The 12,556-nt window shown below is 39.2% G+C and overlaps 1 protein-coding gene and 1 long non-coding RNA gene across 5 annotated transcripts in view; both read right to left on the bottom strand.

The window, feature by feature from the left end:
- UBTD2 (ubiquitin domain containing 2) overlaps positions 1-12,556 on the bottom strand; it is a 63,209-nt gene that overhangs the window by 39,734 nt on the left and 10,919 nt on the right. The gene's annotated exons all lie outside the window — the stretch shown is intronic.
- On the bottom strand, positions 10,890-11,991 carry LOC147350595 (uncharacterized). The gene is made up of 2 exons (XR_015149002.1): positions 11,816-11,991; positions 10,890-11,225 (listed from the first exon to the last, which is right to left on the bottom strand). It is a non-coding gene; the product is annotated as an uncharacterized LOC147350595 (long non-coding RNA).

The raw sequence follows: 12,556 nt of genomic DNA, 5'->3' as shown, positions 1-12,556 counted from the left end.
ACCCGTGCATGCTCAGCTGGCTCAGTCATGTCTGGCTCTTAACCACCGCATCGATTACAGCCTGCCAAACTAATTCAGATCTCACCTGGCCCCAAAGACACAGGACACCCAACGGTGCTGATCATGTCTAGAGAGAATTAGATGCTCTGAGACTTTACTTGACCAACTCAAAAATTCTTCAGGAAAAGGAAAGTTCCTGTAAGCATTTAGAAAACCCTGCAGGGAAGGATTCCTACTAGTCTAACCATTACGTTACTGGTGAAGGCAGCAGTTTGCCAAAAATGTTGCTTTTCTCAGAAAAAATAATAGTCAACAGAGAATGCACACTGTCGTGGTCCAGCCACTGTGCTCTCTATATACAGTCCCACTCATCCTCTCAATAACTCTAGTGTAACCTCCACCTTAAAATGGAGAAACCACCTAGGGGGAGCATAAGGGAGACCACAGTAATAATATCTCATAGGACTGTTAGGAAGATTTAATAAGGTAATATTTCTCACACAATTACAACAGTTTCTGGAACATAAAAAACTATATCTGTATCTGTTAGATGAATAATAATAATAAATCCCAAAGATCATATAGCTAAATGGTACAGCTGGGATTCAAACCTAGACAAACTCCAAGGTTTATATTCTCAGCCACTAGGATTATACTGGAGAAGGCAATGGCAACCCACTCCAGTACTCTTGCCTGGAAAGTCCCATGGGCAGAGGAGCCTGGTGGGCTGCAGTCCATGGGGTTGTAAAGAGTTGGACCAGACTGAGCAACTTCACTTTCACTTTCATGCATTGGAGACGGAAATGGCAACCCACTCCAGTGTTCTTGCCTGGAGAATCCCAGGGACGGCGGAGCCTGGTGGGCTGCTGTCTATGGGGTCGCACAGAGTCAGACACGATTGAAGCGATTTAGCAGCGGCAGCAGGACTATACTGCCTCATGGCTTTAAGAATTACTAGAATAAATGTTCAACCTGGTCTCAGACTTTCACCTACAAAGTAAAACTACATGATCAATCCATCTCTAAGGTCTTGGGCTTCCATGAGGTTTCAAAGGTGTGAACCAGTGCTTAAGATAGCATAGCAAGTCGACACTGACCTGAAGTGCCCAAACAATACATTATTTCCTAATCAGCATATACCAATTACCAAAAGCAGGCTGGTACCTGTTCCAAGCCCAGTTCCAAAATTAGTACTGTTTCGTGAGAAAAGACATCAGCAGTTCATACAACTCTTTATTCAAGATTCAATCTGATAAGTTTCCTTTGCTTAATGTTTGTAAGAGCCTGGCAAAAATATGGGTAAACACACTTCACTTGAAATTGTGTTCATTTGCAAAGTCCTTCTCCTCGAATGGGTTTCTAAGTGTAGTCAAAGCACTCATGCTTCTAAGAACATATAAGAACACAAGAGTGGGTGCCACAGAGCCATAAAACAATGCTATTTTGGCTTGTCCAAGATTTTGCCACAAAAGCCATAAAGCAGAACAGGTGCTTAAACATCAATTCTATCCATGTATAAAGAAAATAATACTCAAAATAACAGAAAAACTACTAGAAAATGTATTGCCTCTGGGTTAGATTCATGGGAAAATAGATATTATCTTGGATGTCACTTAATCCTTTTAAAACTGCATCTATGGCTATCACCATTACAAAATCCCAAGCTTTATTTTCATCTTATTTAACTGAACTGTTCAGAAGGAAGTACTGTCAACAGAAAAAAATACTATATTCTTGCAAATGCCCCTACAAGAGACTTGAGAAGCTTGCCCAGTTATATCAGAGTATTCCTTTGCTACAGTTTACACTGCATCTCCTCACATTACATTCCCAGTACATCCCATGACTTAAATTCATAGTCACTATGGAGAATAGTATGGAGGTTCCTGAAAAAAACTAAAAACAGAACTACCATATGACCCAGCAAATTCCACTCTTGGGCATATACCCAGAGAAAATCATAATTCAAAAGATGCGTGCACCCAGTGCTCACTGCAGCGCTATTTACAACAGCCACCTAAACGTCCACAACAGAGGAACGAATAAAGAAGATATGGTACATATACACAATGGGCTATTACTCAGCCATAAAAGTGAATGAAATTGGGTCATCTGTAGAGACATGGATGGAACTACAGACTGTCATACAGACTAAAGTAACTCAGAAAGAGAAAAACAAATATCACGTAATATCACTTATATGTGGAATCTAGAAAAATGATACGAGCTTATTTTCAAATCAGAAATAAAGACAGTGATGTAGAGAAAAAAACAGAATGCATGGATACCAAGGGGAGTAGGGGGGTTTTAAACTGGGAGATTGGGACTGACATGTATACTACTGTGTACAAAATAGAAAACCAATGAGAACCTACTGTAGAGCACAGGGAACTCTACGCAATGCTCTGTGATGACTTAAATGGGAAGAAAATCCAAAAAAAGAAGGGATATATGTATACATATGGCTGGCTGACTGCGTGTTAGCAGAAAGTAACACAACATTGTAAAGCAACTACACTCCAATAAAAATCTTTTTTTTAAAAAGTCCTGGGATGTGCACCTCTCACATCCTTGTGATGACTCTACTAAATCCTAACTTTTAAACCAGCAAGCTCAATTTTAGAAAAAATACTGACAATCCTTCCTAAATGAAAAGCTAACGACACTCACTTTAACCCAAAGCTAAAACATCAATAAAGTTAAATTCTAGAAGTTGTAGCTGACCTCATGAAGCACGTCACAATTTCTCTCAACATACATGAATCCATTTTTATTTCACTCTCTCTCTCGACTCATAGCCATATACTCTGAGTCTGATGCGATGTACAGCAAAATACTTACAGTAGGTCATTGAATAAATTTTTTTCTTAGATATGCTTTTTGACACTTAAAATTTTTTTCAGTTTTTAAAAAGATTTAATAATGACCACAAATTAGCAATGTTATAAGTAGCTTTTAGATTGTGTCAGGAGCAAATTTAAAGATACTGTAAATCAATTTTTTTTTTTGCTAAGTCACTTCAGTCGTGTCCGACTCTGTGTGACCCCAAAGACGGCAGCCCACCAGGCTCCCCCGTCCCTGGGATTCTCCAGGCAAGAACACTGGAGTGGCTTGCCATTTCCTTCTCCAATGCATGAAAGTGAAAAGTGAAAGTGAAGTTGCTCAGTCGTGTCAGACCCTCAGTGACCCCATGGACTGCAGCCTTCCAGGCTCCTCCATCCATGGGATTTTCCAGGCAAGAGTACTGGAGTGGGGTGCCACTGCCTTCTCCAAATCAATACTTAACTATATTAAAATTGTGTAGCATTTCCCCCCAAGATTTTATCACAAAAATAACTTGCCAATGATGTTCATACTTCCTATTTTTTATTATTATTATTTTTTAATTTATTTACTTATTTCTTTGGCTATGTCGGGTCTTAGTTTGGCACTTGGGATCTTTGGTCTTCGTTGCAGCAGGCAGATCTTAGTTGCAGCAGGCAGCTCTCTTACTTGCAGCATGTGGGATCTCTTGTTCCCTGACCAGGGATCAAACCCAGGCCCCCTGCATTTGGGAGCCTGGAGTCTTAGCCACTGGACCACCAGGGAAGTCCCTTATGCTTCCTATTTATTATTAAATTAGAATAATTTCTCAATGCAAATGGAATTTTACTCTACATCTAAATTTTCTTTAATCCTCCTCAATGTTTCATCTGAAAATGTCTTCTTTCCCCCTTCTTTAATAAACGGTGAAACTTTACTTTCATACACGTAAGACTTTCAGTACACATCCCTGTCCCAAATTGAAAAACCTACCTCTATCACTGAAATGTAAGTTCTGTCCCTATTTATATTCCCTCCTTAAAATGGTTAAGGATCATCTGTGACAGAAAAAACAGAAACTTTTATCCCAGTCATTTGCTTGCCCTATGAAGTTGTGTTGTAATTTCTAGACAGTAGATTTAGTGCTGGTATACAGAAAATGAAAATACACACAAAAATCTGTTTTCTACCCCACAAAGGAGTCAATACAAAAAGATAGTCTCCTTCTTGCTTCCAGGAGTATTCATTACATTTTATTACAGGTAAACAATTTTTCCAATTCTCAAAACTCCTGTTATAGCTTAAATATCTTACTCAACATTCATTCCAGAAATACTGGGCATCATTTTATTGTTTTCTCAAGTTTCTTATGTCCTACTTATTATATGTAGTGACACACCTCAATTTTTCACTTCATAATTATGAGGGATTAAAGGGCATATAAACTATTCCGAGTCATTTGGGAAGAGAGACGTATTCACACAAGATGCAATCATCACAAACCAAGAATCAAAAAAGCCAAATTCACAGAAGGGTTTGTTCAGCAGGCCATATATGTTAATTTTTGGCAACAAAACAATGATCAAAGGCCCAAAGCTTTCTAATCACCACCAAGTTAAAATTTTTATTTCCAGGGTAACTGAAGTCCAAGGCAAATTGGTGACTGTCAGAAAAAGTACAAGCTGTGATAATGAAGCTGTATTACTGGACCACAGGTCCCCTCCTCCCCACTTTTAAATGAGACACTCCTGGTGGTAGATGGCCTCAGTTCCTTTTATCAGCTATAAACCATGTGTGTGAGCTCAGTCATGTCCAGCTCTTTGAGACTCCTTGGACTACAGCCTGCTAGGCTCCTGTGTCCATGGGGATTCTCCAGGTAAGAACACTGGAGTGGGTTGCCATGCCCTCCTCCAGGGGATCTTCCCAGCCCAGGAATAGAACCCATGTCTCCTGTATTGCAGGTGGTTTCTTTACTGCTGAGCCACCGGGGCTTCCCAGGAGGTGGTTCCAAATATCCATACACTGATATTATAAGTACAGATAGTCATTAACATATGGGTTCCAATCTTCATCCTTAAATTGCTGGATATGCCAATCAGAATGAACTTTCATGACACCTCCTTCAACTCACCCCTCAGGAGAATCACCACTCTGATTTGAAACAGATAGATATTTTAATACTCCACTAATGGTGATTTAAGATCACAGGCCTAGAAAGACTTTATTATGCTTTCTATAATTAGACAAAGTCTTCTTTTTCTTGTACTTTAAGGACCTCAAGGTAACTGGTTTCCCCACAAAGCTCAACTGCTAAACTCAAGTCAAGCTTAAGTAAAACTGAATATTAAGCTGAAAACATTCAGTCTGGGATAGCAAGCAGAGGTAATGATGAAAAGGAAGATAACTGAGTAAATGGGCACAAAAGAATTTTAGAAAAGATGATCACTTTTTTCCATTTGATCCTGTTAGATAATTAAGATTTTAGTTTGAAATTTCTATCTTGTGAGATGCAATATAATTTGTTGACTAAAACTAAAGGCAATTTCTCAACTCATTTTTCACTGCTGCGATCTCCATTTTGGAGTATGAACATGAGAGTCCTTAAGAACCATGTTTCATTAACTTCCCTAAACTGTGTTCTTGCCTGGAGAATCCCAGAGATGGGGCAGCCTGGGGGCTGCCGCCTATGGGGTCGCACAGAGTCGGACACGACTGAAGTGACTCAGCAGCAAACTGTGTTTACTGCCATGAAAGAGAACGCTCACACATACACTTCTGCGGCAAGGAAAGAAGAGTCGACCAAAACCCTCACCTTCAGTGGAGAGAATACTGAATTAGAAAACAGAAGACAAAACTTACAGTTTGGGCTACTCTTTTTATTCCTTAATCAGATTAAAACTTCCCTGTGCCTCAGTTTTCTCTCTTCTAAAATGGAAATATTAATATCAGACTTCCTCGAAGTCAAAGCTTCCTTTTAAGAATCAAGAAAATGTATATGAAGATTTTTAAAAAAACAAAATTACACCAAAGAATGTGTTGAAATCATGGTTCTTCTCGATAGTTGCTGTCTCTGTAAACCTTAAACCATTGAAAAACCATTATTTTAATGACTTCAGTAAGATCTACTCATTCAACATTACAAACCAACAACCTATGAACCCCTGTGCCAGACCCTGTTGAGATACTTACATACAAATTCAAGTATGTCACACAGTATACTCAATGCATGTTTGCTGTGCAAATAACATAGTCAGGAAGGGAGATTTTAATAAGTAAAAAACAGGACAACAGGCTTCCCTGGAGATCCAGTGGTTAAGAATCCACCTTGCGATGCAGGTGGGACACCATTCTATCCACGGTCGGGGAAGACTGCACATCCTGTGCAGCAACTAAGCCCCTGCACCACAAGTACTGAGCCTGTGCTCTAGAGCCCATGAGCTGCAACTACTGAACTCAGCATTCCTACAGTCTGTGCTCTGCAACTAGAGTTGCCCTTGCTCACCACAACTAGAGAAAGCCTGCATGGAGCAACGAAGACCCATGACAGTCAAAAAATAAAATAAATAAATCTAAAAATTTAGGACAAAAAGCTAAAAGCTGTTAGCATTGCTAAAAAAAAAGTATTTGCATTGCTAAATATCTCAAAATATCAGGCATGTGTTATAAAATTATACGTTATAAAGTTATATTTACATTAATGACTATCTCTACCCCAAACACAATTCTTTATTTACAGTTTTTATATGGAGGAATGTGGTTTAGAAAGTAAATAAAGGACACACAGTTCCAACTTTCAGAGTGCAATCAGTCTTTAATAAAGTACATTAAGGAACGTCCACTGGCTCAGCAGTAAAGAATCCACCTGCAATGCAAGAGATGCAGGTTCGATCCCTGGGTTGGGAAGATCCCTTGGAGAAGGAAATGGCAACCCACTCCAGTATTCTTGCCTAGGAAATCCCATGAACTGAGGAGCCTGATGGGCTACAGTCCATGGGATCGCAAGAGTCAGACACGACTAAACCATCAACACTACAACCTCAGTAAGTGACTGCAACTTTCTTTTGGCTTACCCAGTGGTTCAGTGGTAAAGAATTCACCTGTCAGAGAGGACACGTGGGTTCGATCCCTGGGTTGGGAAGATTCTGTGGAGGAGCACATGGCAATCCACTCCAGTATTCTTGTCTAGAGAATCCCATGGACTGAGGAGCCTAGTAGGCTATAGTCCACAGAGTCGTAAACAGTCAGACATGACTGAAGCAACTGAGCATGAGCAAAGTACTGTAAAGAGCACTTCTACCTTACAATTTGTTCCTAGGCTCTGCCCTCCTCCAACATCCTCCAAAATACCTGCTTCAAAACCCCCCAACACCTAAATTCAGAGAATTCTTAAAAGGCATCTTCATTATTTCCTGTTATACTTTATAGGCTGCATGCAAAACCTGGATTTCTGCTGCATTCAATATAAGCACAGAATCAGCTCAAGAACAACCTAACATAATACCACTGGTCTGGGTGGCTTTAAATACAATTAACCCTCTTTTCATATACAAAGCAATTCAACTCACCACTAAGTTTGCGAAGGATGACAGAATAATACATTAATAAACACTTGGGGAGATTTTAACAAGCAAACTAGATCACTCCCTCCTTTTACCAAATAGCCAAATAAGAATCTATCCCAGAATTATGAGTAAAGTCTCTAAAGATAATGGAAAATAATTGTACAACATTACAATAGTTTTTACTATAAATTTCACCCCCAAAAGCAAATAACTAAAGCCAAGTAGAAAAAAATTTCATCCTCCAAATGATAAAGCAATTGGTAACTATTCATTCATTATTTCACTTATTCATTCAGTCAGCAGCTACTGAATGCACAGGTACCAGGAACCACACAAGCAACTAGGCATACAGTAAAGAAGAATCAGAAAAGGCCTGGGCCTCAGAGCTTACGACATTGTGGGAGAACAAAGAAATAAGTAAACAAATAATTTCCAAAAGCAGTATTAAAAAATGAGGGAGATCATGCTACTTTTAAGAACTGTAATAAAAGCACCACAAAGCAAATATTTACATTAAAGCAAAGGCCCTAGGCGGGCTTCCCTCATAGTTCAGTTGGTAAAGAATCCACCTGCAATGCAGGAGATCCCAGTTCGATTCCTGGGGTGGGAAGATCAGCTGGAGAAGGGATAGGCTTCCCACTCCAGTATTCTTGGGCTTCCCTTGTGGCTCAGCTGGTGAAGAATCTGCCTGCAGTGTGGGAGACCTGGGTTCAATCCCTGGGCTGGGAAGATCTCCTGGAGAGGGGAAGGGGTACCCACTCCAGTATTCTGGCTTAGAGAATTCCATGGACCGTATCAAGTCCATGGGGTCACAGAGCTGGACACGACTGAGCAACTTTCACTTCACTTCACTTCAAGCTTTATTTTCTAGATACAGAGATCCGCTGCCATGCCCACTAGGATTCATCTCAATCCAGTCCATTTTTCATAAGCAAGAGTCAGACTCTCACAAACATGGCAGACACCAGACCTCACCTACCAGGTCCTTCTCAGCATCTCTTTTTATTCTAGTTCCTCCTGCATAAACCCCAAATACAAGATCTCATCCAACAATCCCTTTTCTATGAAGCACTCACTGTCTTGAACTTCCAAAAGTTAAATATAATACTAGATTGCCCCAACTGTAGGCAGAGTTGGAATATTTTATACCCGAGAGAAAAAAGAGAAGTGAAGCCACGTCAAAGACAGGGAGAAGCAAAGGCCTAACAGTACCAAGGTGCACTCTCAGCTTCAAATGAACTGAGAGGTAAAGTTCACACCTTACATGATCAATATCTTCACTTACAGAGGTGCATTCTAAGCCAACAGTTGCTCCAGAAAAGAAAGACCACCCTGAGGGCTTGTTCCCGACCCTTTTAATTCCAGGTGAAGGCCAATCAGTTGGTGGGAGTAAGTGAACCAACTTCCAGATCTGTAACCAGATGGTAGTTAGTGGTATAGCTACAACAGACACCATCTCCTTCATCCCTTCACTATTTTAATGTTTTATCTTGCCTTTGTTTTCTCTCAAAGTTAGCATCAAAATTAACTTGGATAGCACTGCATTCTTAATACAGTACTATTCTTTCAGTATAGAAGGCAGTGAGAAGGCGATGGCACCCCACTCCAGTACTCTTGCCTGGAAACTCCCATGGATGGAAGAGCCTGGTGGGCTGCAGTCCATGGGGTCGCTAAGAGTCCGACGTGACTGAGCGACTTCACTTTCACTTTTCACCTTCATGCACTGGAGAAGGAACTGGCAACCCACTCCAGTGTTCTTGCCTGGAGAATCCAAGGACGGGGGAGCCTGGTGGGCTACCGTCTACGGGGTCGCACAGAGTCGGACACGACTGAAGCGACATAGCAGCAGCATTCTTTCAGTAATCCTATGAAACTTCAAATATGTAATACAATGCCCAACACAGTGCACCTATCCTGAGAGTAGATAAAAATTGATTGAAATTACATGTGTCATGTAAAGATTTTTTCTAGGATCTAGTCACATGACTTTTTAAATTGGTCCCAAAAAACTCAAGAGACAGAAACAAACAACTGTTTCAGCATTCCAAAATGTAATTTAAACTATCTTGTAAAATATTTTTTTTTACTCTTTTTTAAGAACCCTAACAAAAAGTATCACACATTTCAAACATAAAGACCCATCATGAAACATGTTAGCTTATGCTGTCTACTCTATGCATATATGAACTTAAGGAAATTTTTCTAACTGTGTCACTGACTGGGAAAACCACAGCTCTGAATGTGCCTTTTATTAATACATGCACATACATGTTCACTCATGTAACACAGCTTTTGAACTGTGGTGTTGGAGAAGACTCTTGAGAGTCTCTTAGACAGAAAGGAGATCAAACCAGTCAATCCTAAAGGAAATCAATCCTGAATATTCACTGGAAGGACTAATGCTAAAGCTCCAATACTTTGGCCACCTGATGTGAAGGGCTGACTCGTTAGAAAAGTCCCTGATGCTGGGAAAGACTGAAGGCAGGAGAAGGAGATGACAGAGGATGAGATGGCTGGATGGCATCACCAACTCGATGGACATGAGTTTGAGCAAGCTCCGGGAGATTGTGATGGACAAGGAGGCCTGGCATGCTGCAGTCCATGGGGTTGCAAAGAGTCGGACGCGACTGAGCTGATGAGGGAACTGAGGGAGCTGAACTGAACTGACGGAGGGAACACACTAATACAGTACATGGATGTCTAGGCTTCGTTAAATGTCACAGCAATCTCATCTGTTCCGTATATGCTCTTATCAAGTTAACTGAAGAATGCTCAGTGAAAATAAAACATAAACTGTAATACTGTGTGACATGTTATCGTCTGAGTTCTGAGCACAGTTGCTGAAAGTGTTTGTGAGTCAAACTTTAAAAAAATCTTCTACAGAACTTTATGAGACTCTAAATCATTTATTTTTATTTTTTAGAGACTATATACAATCAAAATAAAAAGAAATCAAATGCTGAGACTGATGTTACTGTTCAATGTAAGATATACCTAAAAAGAAGATTCAACTGTTTAAAATGCTGGAGCCTACTGATTTCATTAACATGCTCATTTAAAGGTAGCAGATACAAAGAGCAGAAGTGGAACCAGAACTAAAGAATTCTGACTCCTAAATCTTTTTATTACATGACATGGTCTTATTTAACAAGGTTCTTGCTCTAGAATTAAGTGAGCCTACTATTAAGACAGTTATCATTTTCTCCCTAAAACTGTTATAAAGTCAAAGATGTGCTTCACACAATTGTTAACTAAACCTAAAGTACTATGAGAAAACTGAGGTCGCTGTCCCCAGGTCCAACGTGGCTTATGCTCTGAGGAGATAAGTAAATGTACAAAAATAACCAGGACAGATTTTTGGGAAAAAGGGAGGGGGGAAGGTGGATTTAGTACCATTTATTTATTTAGTACAATAATTTAGTATTATTTATTTAGTACAATCTTGCAGTTTTAAGAAGCACAAGTTATAAAGATCTAATGTTCAGTATGGTTATTGTTAATAATACAGTACTTTATACTTGAAAGTTGCTGAGAGGAGATCTTAAAGAGTCTCACAACAAGAATGTGTTCATCATTTTGATTCTGGTAACTGTTTCACAAGGTATATGTATATTATATCATGACATTGTATACTATATCTGTCAACAAACAGTTGTCAATCAGTCCTCAATAAAGTTGAGGGAAAGGAGGAGGGAGGAGAATAAGCACTGAAGAACAGTGCTACAATGTTCAGGATGGCAGGATTAGTCCTGGGTGGAAAAGAAAAGGTTCATACTTATTCACTGATGAAAGATTATCCCAACGTTGGAAGTGAAGACAGCAGAAAAGCAGGAAAAGCTTGGACTTTGGATCTACTATAGCCTAGGAAGTAAAGAATCATACATATTCTGTTAGAATTAGATCTAATTTCCAGTTACTCTTTCCCTGTGATACTTTTGTCACACAGACCACAAGCATGGAAACTATCTGAACAAATGCAAAGGAGCAATCTGACCTTGCTTATACCTACAAGTCAATTATAATAAATGCAAAAGCTATCTGAAGGGTTTCTGGTGATGTTAAAATTTAATCAGAAAGGCCCAAGAGTCATTAATTCATTATTTTTTAAAGTTGTGAGCAAATGTATCATTAACACTTCACATTCAAGTAAAATTTACATAAAATTATCCCCCACATGTAAATATTTCTTGTTCTCAGATAACTCCAATAGAAATTTGATTTCTAAAAACTGAGCTATAATGGAAACTTCTACAAGTTTTACTGCAAACATGCAAAAGTATGGCATTACAATATCCAATGTATACTCAGCAATATTTAACCTCTCGGGTCAATATATGGAGTATATTCCAAACCAAATTTGATTCTTGCTAGCTCCAAGTCAAAGGAGCTGATGCAAAATGGAATATATGCTTGACTGTTCTTGCCAACCACATGCATCTTTAAGTACATACGCGTTAGTAAAGTCTCAACCTATGGTTCTTGAACTACCAGTGAATCATGAGGAACTTGTTGGTAGCCTAGTACTGCCCAATAAGCAGAAGCAGAAAGCTGGGTAGGGATGGTGAGGGGCGGCGGGAAGAATCAGGTGCAGTGGTCCACCAAATGAAGATAAACCATTCAGGTGGTCTGCAGTAAGGAAAAATGAGAGAATCACTAAATCAGCAAACTGACCATCACGCCCAATTAATATGATCATATTGCTTAACAAAACCAACCTAATGCTTTCTTGCAACAAGAGAAGATTGTGTTTCAGTCAAAAATCATGAGATAACTCATTACATAAAAGCAAAAGTTCCTTACTACTGTTATTAACACTCAATAATTATTCTCACTGGAAGACTCACCTGGATATAGTACTACTAGCAAGGTGCTGCCAAAGCTTTGCATTTATAGTAAGAAAATTAGATTTAAAAATCCACTGATTCAAATTTCTCCCTAAGAAAGACAGGTGTCATAGACTAGGGCTATCAAAAATCAAAGGAATAACAATTTCTATATTTCTAATGGCTTAAATCTTCTGTTCATACTATGTAACTCTAGCCACTGATTCCTAAATATAAAATCAGAGATGAAAAGGACAGCTCATTTAATAGCCATAAATAAGACTCTTCATTTAAAATGTCTTTCCAACGTAAGTTCCCAGAGAATCTTATCTGCGAAAAAACTTCAACCCTCTACTTAGTAGAAAATTG

This window comes from Bos grunniens, chromosome 20, assembly GCF_055505025.1.
Source record: "Bos grunniens cultivar Pamir isolate PY7600 chromosome 20, Bosgru_T2T1.0, whole genome shotgun sequence".
NCBI lineage: Eukaryota > Metazoa > Chordata > Mammalia > Artiodactyla > Bovidae > Bos > Bos grunniens.
The sequence above is the reverse complement of the archived record's forward strand: the minus strand, read 5'-3'. Positions and strand labels throughout refer to the sequence as shown.